Below are 19,740 nucleotides of genomic sequence, written 5' to 3'. Positions count from 1 at the left end.
GTTTTTATTTTAATAAAATCATCAAAAATGTAGAGTTCACCGTATACCTCCCTCCACCCCCACACACTAAAACACATTCAGGGTATGGCTGATTGTATCCTTTAAATGCTGTAATATGATAAAATAAAATAAACTGAAAAGACACGAGTGATGACATAAAGCATTAATGGTAATCGTAGGTTTAGTCATATTCACCAAATTTGAAAAGAAAATAATGCACCATTAATAAAATATCAGAATCTTTATATATTTTATTTATTTATTTTAAATCAGAACATTAATCAAACCACAATTTCAATAGGTTTTGCCATTATTATATTATTAGCATTATTTTAATAATTATTATATTTTACCATTATTATATGAGTTAAAAAGCTATAACTCATAAGTTAGATACTATCAGACTTTTTTATGTAAATTTTACTGATGAAGGGGTCTAAAGCCATGTCTAGTAAATTAGTGCCATGAATAGACTGAACTGAATGTTAAGCAATAAAAAAAATACACAGAAACCAAAAGTGATATTTTTTAAAAGCCACTTCAGCCTAATAAGTATGATGTGTGCTCCCAATGAGCGATGAAAATTGTTTACTAAGGATTTTCATGAACATAACATAGCCCCTACAGATCACATGGTTCAACTAGTTTCAACCAAACTTGACAAAATAGTTATGTAGTTTATGCTTCCCTGAGAGATTCAGTCCAGACCAAAATGAAGTGTGTTTTTCATAGGGAGAGTTGCTTTCTCTGGAGGAAAATACTATACATTGTTGTATTCCAAATTTCAAACGAAATTTGGAATACAGGAATTTCTAATGTTACTTAAGATCATCTGAGAAATTCAGCCCACTTGAACTGAACGGGAGTAGGCTAGCCTCCTGCCATCTCTACTCAAACTCCTATCTTTGTATGCATTTCTACAGGACTTGTCATTCAGCTGTTTTGAATAGTTGCATAGTCATTTCAAAAATTCATACTAAAACAAAAGGAAGAGTTATCAGCACAGAATGTTAACAAGGTTGTTTGTCAAATTTTTCTTATCTAGTGTCATCAAAAAGGGGAGAGTTCAGACCTCAACAAGGTGCCTGTGGTATTAGATGTAAATGAAATGGGGGATGGAGATGGTAGTACTTTGCTATATTAAGGAAGATGAATGTGAAACAATAGTAGTAATAAGACTTAACATTTTAACATATATCAAGGACTTAAAGCAGAGTTTTAAGATTTCATTGCAAAAGCATCATCAGATAGACAGAGAGATAGAGAATACAGGATTGATAATACAGCACTTAAATAGTTTTATTAAAGGTATTAAAAAAATAAGTTAACATGCACACTTCTTACTTGAAGGACTTTATTTGACTAGTCACAGATGTATGTTTGACCATGTACGTTGACTTGGATATATGTATATCACTTTCCATACAGTCACTACTATATAAGAAATTGGTAGCAGGTGTTCTTAACTACAAAATGACAGTGTTTTGCATCTTCATCATAGGTTGGAAATCACTGTGTGAAAGAGGTAGTTCATAGTTGCTGTGGAACCCAGTATGCAAAAGCACTTTTCTGTTGTCAAGATGTCATGAACAGCAAGATATTAAGCTCTTCAGCAGTGTCACTCAGTTTAGTGCATGTCTTCTCTGATTAAGGCATCGTTTGACATTGTCATTGCTAGATATTGGGCACCAAATTGAAATGTGTTTTTACAGCATTTCTACCAAATAGTGATACATTTTTTCAGCATGATACCATGCAGAATATAATGCTCTAAATCTCTCTATATGATCATTTCCAGTCATTTCATCTATCTTGCAGTTGTTATGCTATCATATAAGGAAAGAGATGATGTGAATATTTTCTTCACCCCCCCCCCGCACACAAGAATTACATTTTGCTATAGTGTGTTGTTGCCTCTCCTTTTTTTTTTTTTTAAATAAATCTACCATCCTTATATTATGATATTATTCTAAATTACAAGCCATATTTGAACTTTTTTGAAAAGGAGACCACATACTACTTGGTGATCATAAAGTTGCATAACCAAAAGTTTGAATTTGTACCAATTGTTTCCAAATCATTATAATCATTTCTTATGCCACTAGATCTCACCATCATATTATTGCAAACTATCAGAGATGCTGAGTTCACTGTGATGTGTACAGGTCATTCTCATTGTGACTTTGTTCGTTGTGGGAATGAAATGTCTTTTTCCCAGTCGCAATGATTTCATTTTGGAAAGTTATTTCGCTAATTGTTCCCAAGGAATAATTAGCAGTTCATGTGTTGCTGAGGAAATTCACGAGAAATATCCACATACTGCAGTCTCTCAGAAGTTGATGATAATGAGATTAGTTTTAGGGAAACTGGATCTGTTGCAGATAGGAATCGCTCTGGAAGACCCTTCATTTTGACTGATGATAAAATGGATGAAGTAAAGAGAGCACTTCAATAGTCTCCAACAAAAGCTTCAGGAAACTTGCCATGCATTCGCCAACATCATGTAGTAGTGCTCAGAAAGCTGTGAAATCATTACAACTTCATCCATATCGTGTGCACTCAGTCCGTGAACTGAAGGATGCTGATAAAGGCAAACGAATATGGTATAGAGATGCTTGATACAGTTTTCTTCAGTGACAAGGCCTGGTTTCACCTCAGTGGATATGTAAATAGTCAAAACAATAGGATTTGGTCATGAAAATCCACATGCTTTTCATGAAAAAGTTTTGCATTCTCAAAAAATTGGAGTTTGGTGTGCACTATACGGTGTCGTATACTGGGACCTATTTTCTTTGAAATGATTGTGAATGTTTTCTTCTACCAAGACATCATCACACAGTTTGTGACACTTCTTGATGTCAGCAAGTACTTTATCTAGTAATTTCATACTTTAAATATTTCTGTGTTTTTTAAGATTAATATAATAATGATTGATAACTTAAGTATTTTTTTCACTCACCATTTTCTCTTAATTAAATGCTTGCGGCCTGATTATTATTATTGTTATAAAAAACCTCCATGCAGTCGAAGACTCATTGTGGGAGGTCCACTATTTTATACACACAGTTTATCATACTGTGCCTTAAATATATTTACTGTCTCTGCACTCACCACACTCTTGGGCAATGCATTCTAATCACTCACCAACTCTCCATGCAAAAAAACCTGTTCCTCACTCCCTTGCTAACACCTTCCTTATACAGCTTCCAGGGATGACCTCTTGTTCTCTTCCTATCTTCACAATCAGTTTCACCCATTCTGTGCAAAACCTCCCCAACATTATTCTGGTAATAACCTCTTAACAGCTTATATGTCTTGATCATATTCCCTCTCCTCCTTCTATCCACCAATTTCTGCAAATTGCATTTTATCAATCTGTCTTCATACTTGACATTCCAGACACCACCTTAGTCAATCGTCTCTGAACTTTTTTTTCCAACATATCTTCATCTTTTTGAAAACCAGGTGACCAAAATTATTAAAAATAAAAGTTGAATGTGGTCCCCGAGTCTGAAAAGGTTGCCAACTCCTGTTCTAAACCATTTCCCCAAATCATCACCTATTCTAACTGCTGTAACTGCATTCTTATACACATCTTTTAATATAGCTATTAGTTTTCTATCAATTCCATAGTATTCTAGCACTGCTAATGTCACTTTCTGGTCGGTACTGTTAAATGCCTTCTGAAAATCAACAAAGCAAGTATATGTGTTTTTATTTTTTCTTCTAGCTTTCTCTGCTATTAACCTCATTGCCAAAATCTGTGGAATTGTACTTCTATCTTTCCTAAATCCTGCTTGCTCATCTTCAAGGTATGCTTCCAATTGTGTTTTATCAATCTTTCTGTCAATATCATCACCTTACCAAGTTGACTTGTCAAAGCAGTTGTTCTATAATTTTTACATTCTAGCTTATTTCCTTTCTTATATAATGTCACTAATATTGATTTCACCCACTCCTATGGCATTTTCCCTTCTTTCCATACCATATTACATAGGTGGTGCATGTTTGTAACCATACTTTTGCTACCATATTTAATAATTTCTCCACTGATGTTATCATTACCAGGATTCTTAGTATGTTTTAGCCATCCTATTGCTTTTCCTACCTCTCCTCTTAAAATGTCCATATCATACTCATTACCTGGTGGTGATAGCTTCAATTCTTCAATCAGTTTCCCAATGCTATCTAAATCTAGTTTTTCTTCATTTCATATATTCAATTATATATGAAAATCCTGTTTTCGATGTACAACTGTAGTGCCTCAGTAGTTCAGCTGGTAAAAGCCACTGTTTATTTACTGCAAAAGCTGTGTTTGAATCCTGCTTAAAGTATAGATGTTTGTAAGCTTGTAAGTTCCTTATGGACTTTTGTGAGAGAGAGAGAGAGAAAAGCTATTCCAGACACTTTTCTAAAAAAAATATAAATAAACCTTATAAGTTCCATGACTTTATATCATCATATCATATATATCAGGTTCATATCATTATCATCATTTTTTATGTTCCAATGTGGGGGATAGCACAGGATATTATGATAGTACTATATAAAAAAATTCACATCATTACTAACACCTTATTAACAATTTTCCTCCAAATTAATATTATCTTATGTCATATATTGATAGCCACTTTTTACCATATCACCTACATCTTGGTCTTCCTGTGGGTCTTTTTCTTACATTCAGGCAAAAACACTTGTTTTACTAATCTCCTTTACTTTATTTCCTCTCCCATCCTGCTGAAGTGACATGTCCACCTTAGATTGGCTCTGCACAGACAGTCTTGAATGCTACCAATACTGTGTTCTTTCCTGATATCCATATTTTTAATATTAGTATTAGTATTACTTCTAATCCTCCATGGAGTCTGAAGACTCATTGCAAGTCAAACACTTCTACCTTGCCTTCAACACATTCAATGTTGGAACACTCACTATCAACTCTGGCAATGCATTCCACTCGTTCATCACCTGCCAAGCAAAAAATCTTTTTTCACATGATTTGTACAGTTTCCAGGGTTAACCTCTTGGTCTTGAATCATCCATTATCCTAGGCAGTGATTCCTCTGTATCTATTTTTTGGCAGGCTTCTCTCACCATCTTCCATGTCTTATAATCACATTACCTTCCTCCTCCTATCTACCAAGCGCTTAAGACCACATTCCCTTTATCTGTCCTCATACTCAGTATTCCAGAGGTCTGAAACAATTTTAGTTATTCACCTCTGCACTCCACGTCCAATGTTTCCCTATCACCAGTACAGCCAAGTGACTAGATATGTGTATAGAAATCAAAATGGGGCCTAATTAGCACTTTATAGAGTGAAACTATCACTTTGTCTGTACATGGTAGTGTTCATTGCATTATAGCAGAAAATTTTTGGGTAATCTTTACAATCTCTACAATGTGTCTGCTGAACTTCAGTTTTCTATCTACCAAAATGCTCAGATCTTTTACTTACTCTACTTCCTGAAGCAAAGTTAATCCAATGTGGTTAACCTCATTCCATCTTCTCTGGCCAAAGTGCATAACTTTACCTGTAGCCACATTGGAATGACATCCCTTTCTTCAGCCCAAAAAACCAACCTATTCAAATCCTCTGGTAGCAACAACACATCAGAACTTCCTGACATTGACTTTCTAATTTAGCATCATCAGCAAACAACTGAATATCTCCTTTCACATTGTGAACAACTATATCATTGATATAAAAGTTAAACAACAGCAGTCCCAGAACAGAACTCTCTGTACCTCGCATGTGATCTTCATTTTGAAACACTACACTTGCATACATAACTCATTAGCTCAAATTAGTCAACCAACATTGTAACCAAGCTACCAAATGACTATCCATTCCCATCCTGCCCAATTTCAACAGTAGTTTGTAATGCAGTACTCAAATGCTTTAGCGAAATCCAAATATATAAGCAACTGTATAAGCATCTCCCCCATCCAATATGCTAGTTAACAAATTATCAACTGTAACCAAATTACTAAAACATGATCTCACTTTAACAAATCCATGCTGTTCTCTCAAAAGATCTCTATTCTCATCAGTCCAGGTTTGCATTCTACGTGGGTGGTCTGAAAAGTTCTCGGCCTCAACCATAGATGGCAACTATCGGCATGATTTTTTTTTTTCTAGGCATCAATATGAAATTGCAAGTCATTCTATCAAGTGGTTTGTTTTATACAGCCGTCTGAAGCAAACGTGTTGTCTATATCCCTTGAAATGGATAAAATTGAGTATCGTGCAGTTATAAAATTCTTTATAAAAGAAGGTTTAATGCCAAAAGAAATTCATTCGAAGTTCATAAAAGTGTCTGGGCACTCTTCTTCATTTTCAACAATTAAGAAATGGGCTACCGAGTTTAAATGTGGCCATACCAGCCTTAAAGATGATCCACGTGAAGGACGTCCAAAAAGTGTAACAACACCAGAAATCGTTGATCAAGTGCATGATATGGTATTGGATGACTGGTGATTCAAAGTGCATGAAATTACTGAGACTATAGGCATTTCAAAAGAACGTGTAGGATATATTTTGCATGAAGAATTGCAAATGAAAAAAGCTTTGCACAAGATGGGTGCCGCGCTTGCTCACAGCAGATCAAAAATGCACTCGCATGAAATTCTCTAAACAGTGCTTGGAACGTTTGAACAAGAATAAAATTGATTTTGTGCATCAATTTATTACTATGGATGAGACTTGGATTCGCTGAAGATGATCCACGTGAAGGATGTCCAAAAAGTTTAATAACACCAGAAATCATTGATCAAGTGCATCATATGGTATTGTGAGTCAAAGTGCGTGAAATTGCTGAGACTATAAACATTTCAAAAGAACGTATAGGATATGAATGATTGGAATGCCTTGCCTGAGAGTGTGGTGTCTGCAGAGAATTTGAGTGTGTTTAAAGCACGGTATGATAAGCTGTGTGTATGATAAAAGGACCTCCTAGATGAGTTTTTGATTCCGTGGGATCTTGGGTAATAATAATATATTTTGCATGAAGAATTGCAAATGAAAAGGTTTTGCACAAGATGGGTGCCATGCTTGCTCACAGCAGAATACAAATGCATGCACATGAAAATCTCTGAACAGTGCTTGGAGCATTTTAACAAGAATAAAACTGATTTTGTGCATCGATTTATTACTATGGTTGAGACTTGGATTCACTGTTACACACCAGAATCCAAACAGCAGTGAAAACAGTGGATAGAAGCTGGTTGTTCAGCACCAAAGAAGACAGTCGGCTCCATCAGCAGGAAAGGTCATGGCATCGGTGTTTTGCGATGATAAAAGCATTTTGTTTATTAATTATCTTGAAAAGGGTAAAACAATAACTGGGGAATATTATTCCACAGTTATTTATCACCCATAATTCTGATCTTTTAATCAAATAAGATGACAAAATACGTGAGAAAAGGCCTGGTTTGCAAAAGAAAAATATCATCTTTCATGAGGACAGTGCACCTGCCCACAAAGGTATTTTGGCAATGGGAAAATTAAGGGATCTGCACTATGAATTGTAGAAACATATGCCCTATTCCCCAGATTTGGCTCCCTCTGACGTCTATCTCTTCCCAAAACTAAAACTCTTCCTCGCTGGTCAGTGTTTTTCTTCGAATCAAGATTGCAGCTGTAGATGGGTATTTTGCAGATCTTACTGAAAACCACTACAGGGATGGGATAATGGTGCATCACTGGAATAAATGCATTAGTCTTAAGGGAGCTTATGTTGAAAAATAAAAATAATTTTGAAATTATAAATTCATTTTTTCATTGTTAGGCTGAGAACTTTTCGGACCACCCTCGTATCTCTAACACCTTCACCACTACACTCTATAGAACACCTTTACAGTTCACTACACTTGATATACACACTAACCTATGGTTTAAAACTACTGACTCAGATTCTCCCTTATGCATTGGCACTATTTTTCCTTCTTTCCACTCTTCTCGGACTGTTCCTGTTATGAGACTTCCATTGAACAATCAGGTCAAGGGCACTGCCAGCTCTTCTGTACATTTCCTTAATATATGTAGTGATATCCCATCAACTCCCAAAGCCTTATTAACATCCATATTACCTAATATTCTGAACACCTCCCATTCTTGAACTGTCAGTTTTCTGTTCTTCTTCCTATTCCACACTACTCTTAGTCATTCTTTCCTCCCTACATGAAATACACTAACAAAATACTAATCAACCATATCTTCAGTAGATGATTTGTGTTCCATCTTCAGTAACTAAAGTCAGTCTTCTATATTCACCCTTTCTTCTACTAGCAACATAACTACATAATTCTCTAGGGTTCTGCTTAACTGCTTCAGTCAATTTCCCTTTCCTTAATACACTTGTCCCCTTCCTAGCTTGCACTTTTAATATTTCATGCTGTTGATGGGTACTCTATTTTTTTTTTTTATCTCCTCCATCAGAAATTCCTGCATAATTCTATGATCAATCCATTTCACTTCTACTTTATTTATTCTCTGAACCTTAGGATTACAATCTAACATTGCTATAACTGGTTAATTCCAGAGCAAATCTCAGGCTACTGATTTCTCTCCCTTTCAACTCTTTCAGCCACTGCACATCTAATAATATCATAGTCTCCTGCTTTGTAATTCCACACAGATCTCTTATTCCATGAAGTACATACCTGGCTAGCCTCTCACATCAAAACTACATCATCACTCTCTCCAAATGGTGGCATCATGGTGACATCTTCTATCATCACTATATGAAATAATATTATCAAATCTAACACTTGAATCCCACATGTTCCTTCAACTACATGGTGCATAATATAATTGTCCTTGAGTAGCTAAAGAAATTCAGTCTCCTTACTCGCACATGCAGCTCTTTTCTCTAGTGACTTTTGGATCCGGTAAGCCCTCTCTGGTGACGTCTGGAACCTGGCAGCCTCCCTATGCTTGACTCTGTCCCTTTTTATTATGCCTTCTCTGAGACCTCGCATGAAGTTTGTAACCCCCCGAAGAATTCAGCATAATTCTTTCATCTTAAGTTTTAAGTTCGGCCTGCTCTTTGTTCCCTTCTGTGCCTTCTTTTGATTGCAAGTTGCTGGCCATCGGAAAGTTGTTTGAACCTTTCTGACTGACTTTGGAGGTGTTTATGCGCAGATCTTGTAAGCCTTTCTCATACACACAAAGTTTATAAACAACCTTTCTTATGCTGCCATGTAGATCTATTACATACAGCTCTGGCAGCAAAAACATTGCCTTTGTTTTTAACACTCTAACATATTCTTATTAAAGGAGTATATACAGTTAATTTCCAAAGGGCTATTTACAAAAACATCTAGTACAAAATATACAGAGACAAACAAAGTTTAAGTTTACATCATTCTTATGGGACTTGACGTAAGTAAAAAAATCAGTGTAATGTGCTTTGGGGTATTTAAGCTACAATTGAGTTTTTACATATCCATTCCCTTTATTCTACTTGTAACATTCTTATAAAATATGAGAGATTCTTATATCTTTGTAAAGTATAGCATGTCCATCAAATCCTTTCTTTTGTAAGTTCTTACCAACTTAGATAATGATATGTCAGTAGTTAGATAAATCAGTTTTGCACTCCCTTTTGTACTATCATATGCAGCCAAAAAAACTGATAGGAATGTGAGAACTTCCATTCCTGTGAGTTCTTTTGGTTGAATATTCCTTTAGCATATGTGCTGATATTCCATCTGTTATTGTTGCTTGAATTCTTATCCAGGTTATGCAACTGCTCTAGAACCTCCTTCTCAATGCATCTCTGTCTCTTCATCCAGTGTATTGTGCACAAGTTGCACATATCAGGTTAATAGATCTTAGCAGAAAGAGCACTCATTATTTGAACACTCTCCTCTGGTTCTCACACAAGGGTTCTGCCTACATTCATTAAAGTTATTCTTCCACATTAATTTTTTTATTTACTTGTCACATAATAAAATTGTTTTAGGTAATTGTTTTAGTGTTTTCTGTAACTACAGCACTTAAATGTAATAAATGGATATATTTTTATTTTCTTTGTGTTGATCTTGATTGAGATGTAATGTCTTAGCTTGCATCCTCAAAGCTTTTTAGTAAGCTTATCTGAGGATGACACCAGTTAGTTATTGTTTATTGGTTTGATTGCTAAGTAGGAAGTAGGCTGATGTTTGATAGGTCTGATATTCACTACACCATAGGATGAGAAATTCATTCACATGCACATGCCTGAACACACGTGCACACACACATGCATACATGCACACACACGATAAGTTGAAATGTCATGATGTGTCTGAACTGGAAAGCCTGAACTGATATATCATGTTTCATTAAGTTTGTAAGGGTGTCGGGTGCGTATATTTCTTATTTCAGGCTGTTGTAGTTTGAAAGTCTACCATGTTGTATTCTATCAAAAGCCTTAGCAAATTCCAAAAGTATCATGATGTATCCATTCCCCTTATCTAGTTCAGTGGTAACATTGCTATAGAATGTGAGCAAGTGCTAAAATATGACCTTCCCTTAGTAAACCATGTTGCTCACTCATTTCAAAGTAGATTCACTGTCAACCCATTTCTGAATGCGAACCCTAACCAATTTTTCCAAAATTTTCACCACCACTCCTGAAATACTAATTGGTGGATAGTTGGATACATCGGTCTTTACACCATCACCATCCTTATGCAATGGAATTACCATACATTCTTTTTATTCCTGCGGAATCTTCCCTGTTTTGAAACTCATATTAAACAGCCTGGTCAAAGGAATAGCCAGTTTAGTGCTGAACACTCTTAGCACACATGCTGATATCCCATCAGTCCCTATTGCTGAATTCTTATTCAGTTTGCGCAACAGTTCTAATACCTCATCCTCATACACCTGAATTTCTTCAGCCAATGAATAGCTAGCAGTGAACTCAATGTCACATACACCAGATTGATAGTTTTTAACAAAATGGGCACTCATTAGTTGAACAACCTTTTCAGCATCTTTAACTTTCATGCCATCTGCATTTATAAGAGTTATACTTTAATATTCAAGTATAACTTTCATTTTACTTGCAGCATATCAATAGAATTCTCATGGCTTGTCTTTAGTATGCAGAGCCAGTTTATTTTCATATTCAGACTTTGGTTTCAGGGGTGCTTAAGGGTCAAAGCTGTATAACTGAGAGGAGACCTCCACATAGCCTTTAAAGGAATGCGGAGACCCGACCAGGGCTTCTGACCTAATGTCCAATCCTCACCTTCTCATGGTGCACCCAGTTGCGTATCTACTTTGATACTGAACGAACGAGGATGGGCTGGCAATTTGGGATTTAGCCAACCAAATTGTATTCTTATTGGTTAAACCAAAATAAAAAATGATGGTACAACATGACAAAATTTCATGCCGGCTGGGGCGTCGCCCTGTTAAACAAGGCCCCCATTGTTTTCACCAGGGAACCAGGGCGAACAGCGAAAAGTCAGCTACTGGAACAAATCTGAAAACACACCCCAACTCAACATCACCAGAGTTAAAGATCAGTACTATCAACATAAGAAGCCTGAATGGCAAAGAAATGGAGCTAGCTGAGGAATTAGATAAGTACCAGATCGACATAATAGGTGTAACTGAAACAAAAAAGATAAAAACCGGTGAGATCTTTCTGAGCAATAAATACAAAATGTTATATTCAGGCAATGACAAGCAAGGAAAAGAAGGTGTAGCCATAGTATTCAACACAAAATATGAGGCTAATCTTCTTGAATGGCAGGCAATCTCAAGTAGAGTAATGTGGGCAAATATGAAAATGGGGAACTGGACAATGAGACTTATTTGTGCCTATGGTCCCACAGAAGGTTCTACTAAGATAGAAATGGAGGAATTTTTTGAGGCTTTAGAAAAAGCAACTGACATAATGAAAAAGGAAAAGTTGGTCCTTGTTGGGGATCTAAATAGAGTAGGAAATAATTGTGAGACATACAAAAATATTTTGGGAAAATTTGGAGAAAAGAGCAAAGCTAATAATAATGGCAAATACCTGTTGGATTTCTGCTCAGGACATGGACTGGTTATTACTAACACCATGTTCCAACATAAAAATGTGCACAAATTCACATGGAGAGAAGAGGCAAGGAATAAGAAAAGTCTCATTGACTATGTTATTGTTGATAGTGATGTTTTCTTCCTGGTGCAGGACACCAGAGTGTACAGAGGATTTGAAATTGGAAGTGATCACTATTTAGTCTTAAGCAGGATAAAATTGAATTTCATATTGAAAATAATAACATGTAAGAAAGTTTTAAAGCGAATAAAAGTTGAGCAGCTCCAGATGTGAACTGTAGACTAAAATACACAAAGATTATTGAAGAAAAAATGGAAGAGGTTGAGAACAGGAATCAAACCTTGGATATTCAGTGTCAAGCCTTGAAAAAAGCCCTGATCGATTCAGCCAGAGAGGCATGTGGTGAAGTTGTCTGCAAGGATAGAAATATTAAAACTCCATGGTGGACACAGGAAGTTAAAGAGGCAGCGAAGGAAAAGAAGAAAGCATATCAAAAGTTCCTGGCAAATAAGTCAGCTTGTGCTCTTAGAGAATACAGAGACAAATGCAAGAATGCTAAACACTGTGTGAAACTAGCTAAACAAAAGTCATGGGAGGACTTTGGCAAGTATATAGAAAATAAATATCAAGAAGGTGGCAAAATATTCTGGAGATTGTTGAAGAAGCTTAGGAATGGAGGAAAGAGTGCTGTAAAAGGAGTTAGAGATGATAAGGTGACATGAAAACAGGAGAAAAAGATATCCTTGAAGTATGGAGTAATTACTTTGAAAAACTGCTAAATGACACTGACCAGGCATGCAGTCAGGAATACATATCTATACTTGAAGTAGAAAAAGCCACCAAAGGCTTGAAATGTGGAAAAGCAGCAGGACTAGATGATATTCGACCAGAAATGCTGACGTATGGTGGTATAAGAGTCTTACAGTGGCTGCACTGCATAGTTCAGAAAGCATGGACCGAGGGACGAATTCCCGATGATTGGAGTAGAGCTCTCATAATACCTATATATAAAAAGGGAAATAAACCTGAATGTGAGAATTACAGAGGTATTTCCCTACTGAGTGTTCCTGGCAAAATCTATGCAAGTATACTTGAGAAACGGTTGAGAAGAATTGTGGAAGAAAAGCTTGGTGAAGAACAAGCTGGATTCAGGCCAAATAGAGGCTGTCAGTTCAGATCTTCACTTTACGACAAATAGTTGAGAAAGCATGGGAATATAACAAATATCTGTATTTAAGTTTTGTCGATTTGGAAAAAGCATATGACAAGTTGCCAAGAGAGAAGCTATTCAATACGCTACAGTTATATGGTGTCAATGGGACATTATATCAAGCAATACTTAGTCTTTATTTGAGTTGTAAGTCAGCAGTTAGAATTGAAGGAAGTATTGGAAGATGGTTTAATGTTAAATCTGGTGTGAGACAAGGATGTACATTATCCCCTCTGTTATTCATTATCTATATGGATCACATTATGAAGACAAGTGTTATTAAATATGATATCAAAATTGAGACGTTAATGTCAGCTCTTTGCTTTATGCGGATGATGTTATACTTCTAAATAAATCATTTAGAAGTCTGCAAGATTCTCTGACTAAATTGAATAGCTGTTGTAATAGATATGGTATGAAGGTCAGCAATCAAAAGACAAAGACAATGAAAATAGGCAGAATCATTGAAAATGTCAACTGTGTTGTGAATGGAGAACCTGTGGAACAAGTGAAACATTTCAGCTACTTAGGCACGATTTTTAGTGAAGATGGTAAATTAAATATGGAAATAGACAACAGAATCAACAAATCTGGTATGGTAGGAAGTCAATTGAATAAATTCATATGGAATAAGAGAGAAATTAGTCTGAACACTAAATTAGCTGTATACAAGACAGTGTTGTGTTCAAACCAGTTTTAACTTATGGATCTGAGAGCTGGGTCAGAAGTAAAACACTTGACCAAAGACTAGAGACTGCAGATATTAGAGTCCTGAGAAAGATTAGAGGTGTGAACAGATGGCATCAATGGCAATATCATAATAAAAACGATGATATTAGGAAAGAACTTGACATTGGCAGCATCCAGGAATGCGTTAGCAGAGCTAATCTTACGTGGTATGGTCACTTAAACAGAATGGGTGAAGAAAGATTAGCAAAACAAGCGTTCTCTGCCAGGTTGGCAGGAAAACGATCCAGAGGATGACCAAGATATAGGTGGATTGATACGGTACAAAGTGCCTTAGACGATAGAAATATAAGATCTGATAATGTTGGAATCTTGACAAGTAACAGACTGATTTGGAGGAAAATTGTAGATAGGAAGTTAGTAATGATGTAATTTTTTTCATGTAGTACTATCATATCCTGTACACCACTTGAGGGTACATGGCAGGAATTTCATGTTGATGATGATACTCACACATGATATTTCTTACGTCCAGTCAATACTTACATAGTTGAACCATCCATCACCATCATCAAATTCCTGCTATGTACCCTCAAGGAGTGTACAGGATATAGTATCACATGAAAAATTTATATCGTTACTAACTTCCTATCTATAATTTTCCTCCAAATCAGTGTGTTACTTGTCAAGACTCCAACATTATCAGATCTTATATTTCTATCATCTAAGGCACTTTGTACCGTATCAATCCACCTATATCTTGGTCTTCTTCTGGGTTGTTTTCCTGCCAACCTGACAGACTTCAAAAAGAGGGAGCTCTTACCCCCCCCCCCCTGGCATCTATGGCGCCCAACCCCCTCATGTTCCGGACTGGTAGACCAGTTCTCCTTGCATTTTGAGGACTCGACACTCAGGATAGCCCCTGAGTTTCAAAACATTTCAAATAACTTGACAAAAACGTTACACAAAAACATCACAGCCTATATCACGTCTGTTGCTAATTTCAGCTTATCATTTTATAGTATCGAGTAGATATATATATATATACACACACACACAGGTATCCCATGCTAAGCAAGGGATACCTTGCTTAGCATGGGATTTGATTAATGCGGTGAAATTAATTGCGGCAATCCCTTGATATACACGGCAAGAGTTTTGATTAATGCGCCTTCGACCCTAAGGAGCTCGCAGCTGATCTGACAGATACATGCAAAATGTTTAATATAGATATTCTTACACAATATAGTGTATAGCTTGGAGGTCATGAGTAGCCGTGCGTTCATATGTTACGAGTGATATTCCGCACTGTTTTTTGCTGTCAGTTTGGTTTAACACATGTTATGTAAAGGTTTGTGATATTTGACAATAAATTGTATCTGAGAGATTCCGCGACCTCCATTGTCAGTATAGTATGGTTTAGTTTTTTTTTTTTTAATTCTTTGTTCAATAATTTCTAGATTGTAACTGAAAATAAATAAACCATCATGTATTACTGAAATAGAGAGCCAAAGGCTTATTTATCATACATGTCCTCTAGGTCTAGGAGATGTGCTTTACATTATGGAAAATACTAAGGAAAGTGATCTGGAGCTTTAATATGAGTTGTCCATAAGGTTGCTTATGCTTTTATCATCCGCCAAAACGTTTAATTTCTATATATATTCGTAATGAAACTCTTGTAGTTTCTATATTCGGCTATGAAATAATGTTGGATTCAATATCCACTTAATTTGTACCATCATGTATTATATTTGCAGTGTTTTTTCTTTATGTTTTATTGCTTGTTTGCCGATGTCTGGAGAGTCGTTTTGCTTGTTATCGTAGAATTTATGCCTATAAGAAAAAAAACTAAAACTGTTCAAACGACTCTTGATAACTTCTTTTGATAAAAAAAAATTGCAGTAAATAATGTAGGTACAAGTATTTATTAAACATTTAATTTGCATTAATTTTTTTATCTTTCCTGAAAGAGTACCATATAAAACCAATTAGTAATAAGCAGTAATTGATCATGGACGAATTGTAATTTTTACCATTGATTTTTAGATTTGATTAATGCAGTAACATTGAGGGATTAATTAACTGCGTTAATCGAGGGATACCTGTATATACGAGGGCTGTTCAATAAGAAATGAGAGTAATTTTACTGTCGCGAAACCACTCATCACAATATTAATTTATGTGGAATAAAGAAATGTTGCTGTTTGTATTAACAAAAGAGGTTGATAGATGGCGTATATGGGCTGATGTGCCAGAGTGTTACGTGGCTAAATGCAAGCTTGTTTCGGTGCGCCTACGAGTCGTGACCAGTCGTCAAAATGGAAGCATCCTTGGAAACAGCGTTATGCGATTAAATTTTGTGTGTGTTTGTAAAAATCGGCATCGGACACGTTTAACATGATACGCGAAGCTTTCATGATGAAGCAATGTCAAAGGCAAGTGTTTTTCGCTGGCATAAAACTTTTAAGGAAGGAAGGCAAAATGTGGAAGATCTTGAACTTGAGGGAAGACATTCAGCGTCCATCACAGAGACAATGATCAACACAGCAGCGATTATGATCAAGGAGGATCGCAGAATTACAGTATGCCAGCCGCATGTTGTCCTGAATATTTCTGTGGGAAGTGTTCACTCAATCATGGCTGAGCATTTGGGACTGAACCTCTGCAAACTCAAGCAAAATTTATAAAGCAAGCAGATATTCATCATATCGGCAAAACGTATGCTGAAGTGACTTGCCCTATGAAAGCAACATGCCAGGATCAAACACATGCTAACCTGATTATGATCATTACTGCTTCTCTCGCTACCATGCTTCAAGAGTTCAGTAAATCAAACCCATCACTAACCTCTACAAAAATATTCCTTCATGAAACTCACTCTATCCTAACAGCTCTCACTAATGATTAGAAATAAATTTCTTCCAAACTCCCTTCTAATTGTCACTTGGAATACCAACAGCTTAACCAACAAGACTATGGAACTTCAAGAATTTTCACTAAGATAGAATCCAGATATTATACTAATAAATAACTCACCTAAAACCTGCAGATAATCTGAAATTGAGAGGATACCTGCTCTACAGAAATGACGGACTGGATTACAGAGGCTGTGGCACTGGCATTTTTATCAAAATCTACATTAAATGCAATTCGATAACCAACCCATCAACTAAAAATTTAGAGATTACAGGCATTGAAGTATACACTAATGCAGTAAGCTCAAAATCTATGCTGCTTACAACTCGCCATTCAGAACTTTACTATCAGCTGATTTAAACGCCATTCTTGGCACAGGGAGTCCATCGTCATCATAGCAGAATCTGAATTCAAAACACCCAGTTTGGAATAGCAAAACAACCAATAAAAATAGTCTCATTCTATATAATTATACAGGGTCAAATTATATTGTAGTGGCCAATCCTACTGAGCCTACTCATTACAATCCTATTGGCAGATCTGATGTCTTAAATATTGCAATTCTACAGAATGTTAAATACCAATAAAATGCTTCAGTCACTGAATGAGTTGTCCTCAGACCACAACCCTATTTTATTTAAATTAGGTAATCAAGAACAACTATCTCCCTCTCTCTCTCTCCTTCATAGCTTGGGAAAGATTATCAAAAGTACTCCCTGAATACATTGGTCCTGTGCCCAGCATAAAATCAAAGGAAGAAATTGATAAAGCAATAGATGATCTCACTGATGAAATCAACAAAGCACTAGCAGCAGTCACCAAAACTACCACTATTTATAAGCCTAATCGCCTTTCAGAAGATATCTTGAATAAATTAGAGAGAAAAATAAAGCAAAGTAAAGATATCAGAACATATTTGCTTCTCAAGATAAAAAATGCCTCAACAAGCTGAACAGTTCAGTCAGAGAAGCTCTCAAAAATCATAGAAACCAGCAGTGAGGAAATAAATTATTGTCTCTTAACCCTACAGATTCTATCTGGAAATTCTTAAAAAATCTCAGAAACAAATGCAAATCTCTCCCCTCTATCCAATCAGATGAGAGTTTAGCAGACACACACTGATACTGAAAAGACATTATAGCATGTAATCTGGAAAACCAGTGCAGTCCTGCATACAAAAATTTAAACATCAATCATCTATATAAGGTTCATCACCACATTAGACACACACTAAAACAACCTGAGAATAATTTAAATCCGATTACTCTTACTTCACCAGCAGCAATAAATTAACATCAAGTATCAACAATAAAAAAGCTCCAGGTCCAGATGGCATCACAAACAAAGTTATTAAATTACTACCCCTTAAAGCTATAGTGCACTTTGTCAACATCATAAATGCAGTCCTTAGAATGCAATATTTCTTTCCCTTTTGGAAAAGCTGACATTGTTCCAGTTCACAAGCTAGGCAAAGACTCTCATTTACCTCAAAATTATCGCCCTTCAGTCTGCTATCAAATCTAGGAAAAACTGCCAAAAAAATTATCTTCTCCAGACTTCAAGAATCAGTTGACAAATTAAATATCATATAGCATGAACAATTTGGCTTTTGTCGTAATCATAGTGCCACCCAACAAATTCATCATCTAATTGAATACATCACTACAGGATAATGGAAGCAACATACCAGTGCTGTATTCCTTGACATCTTTGTCATTTTATCAATGGCATTTGATAAAATCTGACACTATGGTTTGCTTTATAAACTTATTATTACTAACATATCATTGAAGATGATACATTTAATCAGATCATGTGTCAACAATAAAAATATGCAGTTCAAAATAAATGAAACAAGCTTTACCCAACGTAGAATTTTGGCTGGAGTTCCACAAGGATCCTTACTTGCTCTGATATTATTTGCAATCTATATGGCAGATATCCCACAAAATTCCCATGGTGTCCATATATGCAGATGACATAGCAATATTAGCTAGATCACTCTGTCCATACCTTGTAAACAAAAAAACTTAAAGGTAGCATTTTTAAACTTAGAAAAATGGTGCTCAGACTGGAGACGGCAAGTATAGCCATCCTCTTCAACAGAAGTTTAGCATCTCCCAAAGGGGGACATTGCTCTATTCAGTACCAGAATTATTCCATGGCAGATAGAAGCCAAATACCTTGGATTACTACTAGACAAAAGATTGTGCTTCAGCAACCATATCAGGAACATTTGTGTGAAAGTATCCAAAACTATCACTCATCTTTATCCCTTGATTAATCAATACAGCAAATTAAACACAGGGAACAAACTGTTACTCTATCTGATGGTAATTCATCCTATAATTACATATGCCCACTGCTCAACTTTGGAGCCACACCTCCAAAGCTAAAATACTAAAATTACAATGGGTGCAAAACAAATGCTTACAAATGATACTAAATGTTCCGTGGTTCATCAGAAATGATCAGATTCACCAGGACACCAATATTCCATATAATCTCTACATTCCTTCACTCTTTAGCAGTAAAATTCTTTATACTCAGAGAGTATAAAAAGCATTAAGCTTCACCCTTTGCAACAGTACCATTATGGTTATGGAAGAACAAAAACATTGTTATAACCAAAGCAGATGCTGGCCACTAGGTGGCGAAGAGAGCTGTGTTAGTTGAGATCGATGTGAAAAGATAAGTTTAAAATTTTAAATTGTGTGTGTCATTAGTAATAATTAGTTGTTGTTTTTTAATATTGTTGTATTATACTGTAGTTGTGATCAAGAGGCAGTGTTCAAAATAGTTATACTTCTGTATTTGTTATTTTTTTTGTGTTTCTTGTGTTCAGCTTTGAGCTTGAGTGAATAGAGGTGTAACATA

At 35.8% G+C, this 19,740-nt stretch overlaps 1 protein-coding gene across 3 annotated transcripts in view; it reads left to right on the top strand.

Moving 5' to 3' along the window:
* Tcs4 (Threonyl-carbamoyl synthesis 4) overlaps window positions 1-19,740 on the top strand; it is a 217,885-nt gene that overhangs the window by 139,602 nt on the left and 58,543 nt on the right. The gene's annotated exons all lie outside the window — the stretch shown is intronic.

The sequence above is a fragment of the Typopeltis vanoorti genome, chromosome 13 (genome assembly GCF_054136105.1).
Source record: "Typopeltis vanoorti isolate ZY-2024b chromosome 13, IOZ_Tvanoo_1.0, whole genome shotgun sequence".
Classification (NCBI taxonomy): Eukaryota; Metazoa; Arthropoda; class Arachnida; order Uropygi; family Thelyphonidae; genus Typopeltis; species Typopeltis vanoorti.
Note: the sequence above shows the minus strand (reverse complement) of the source record. Positions and strands in the feature narration are given on the sequence as shown.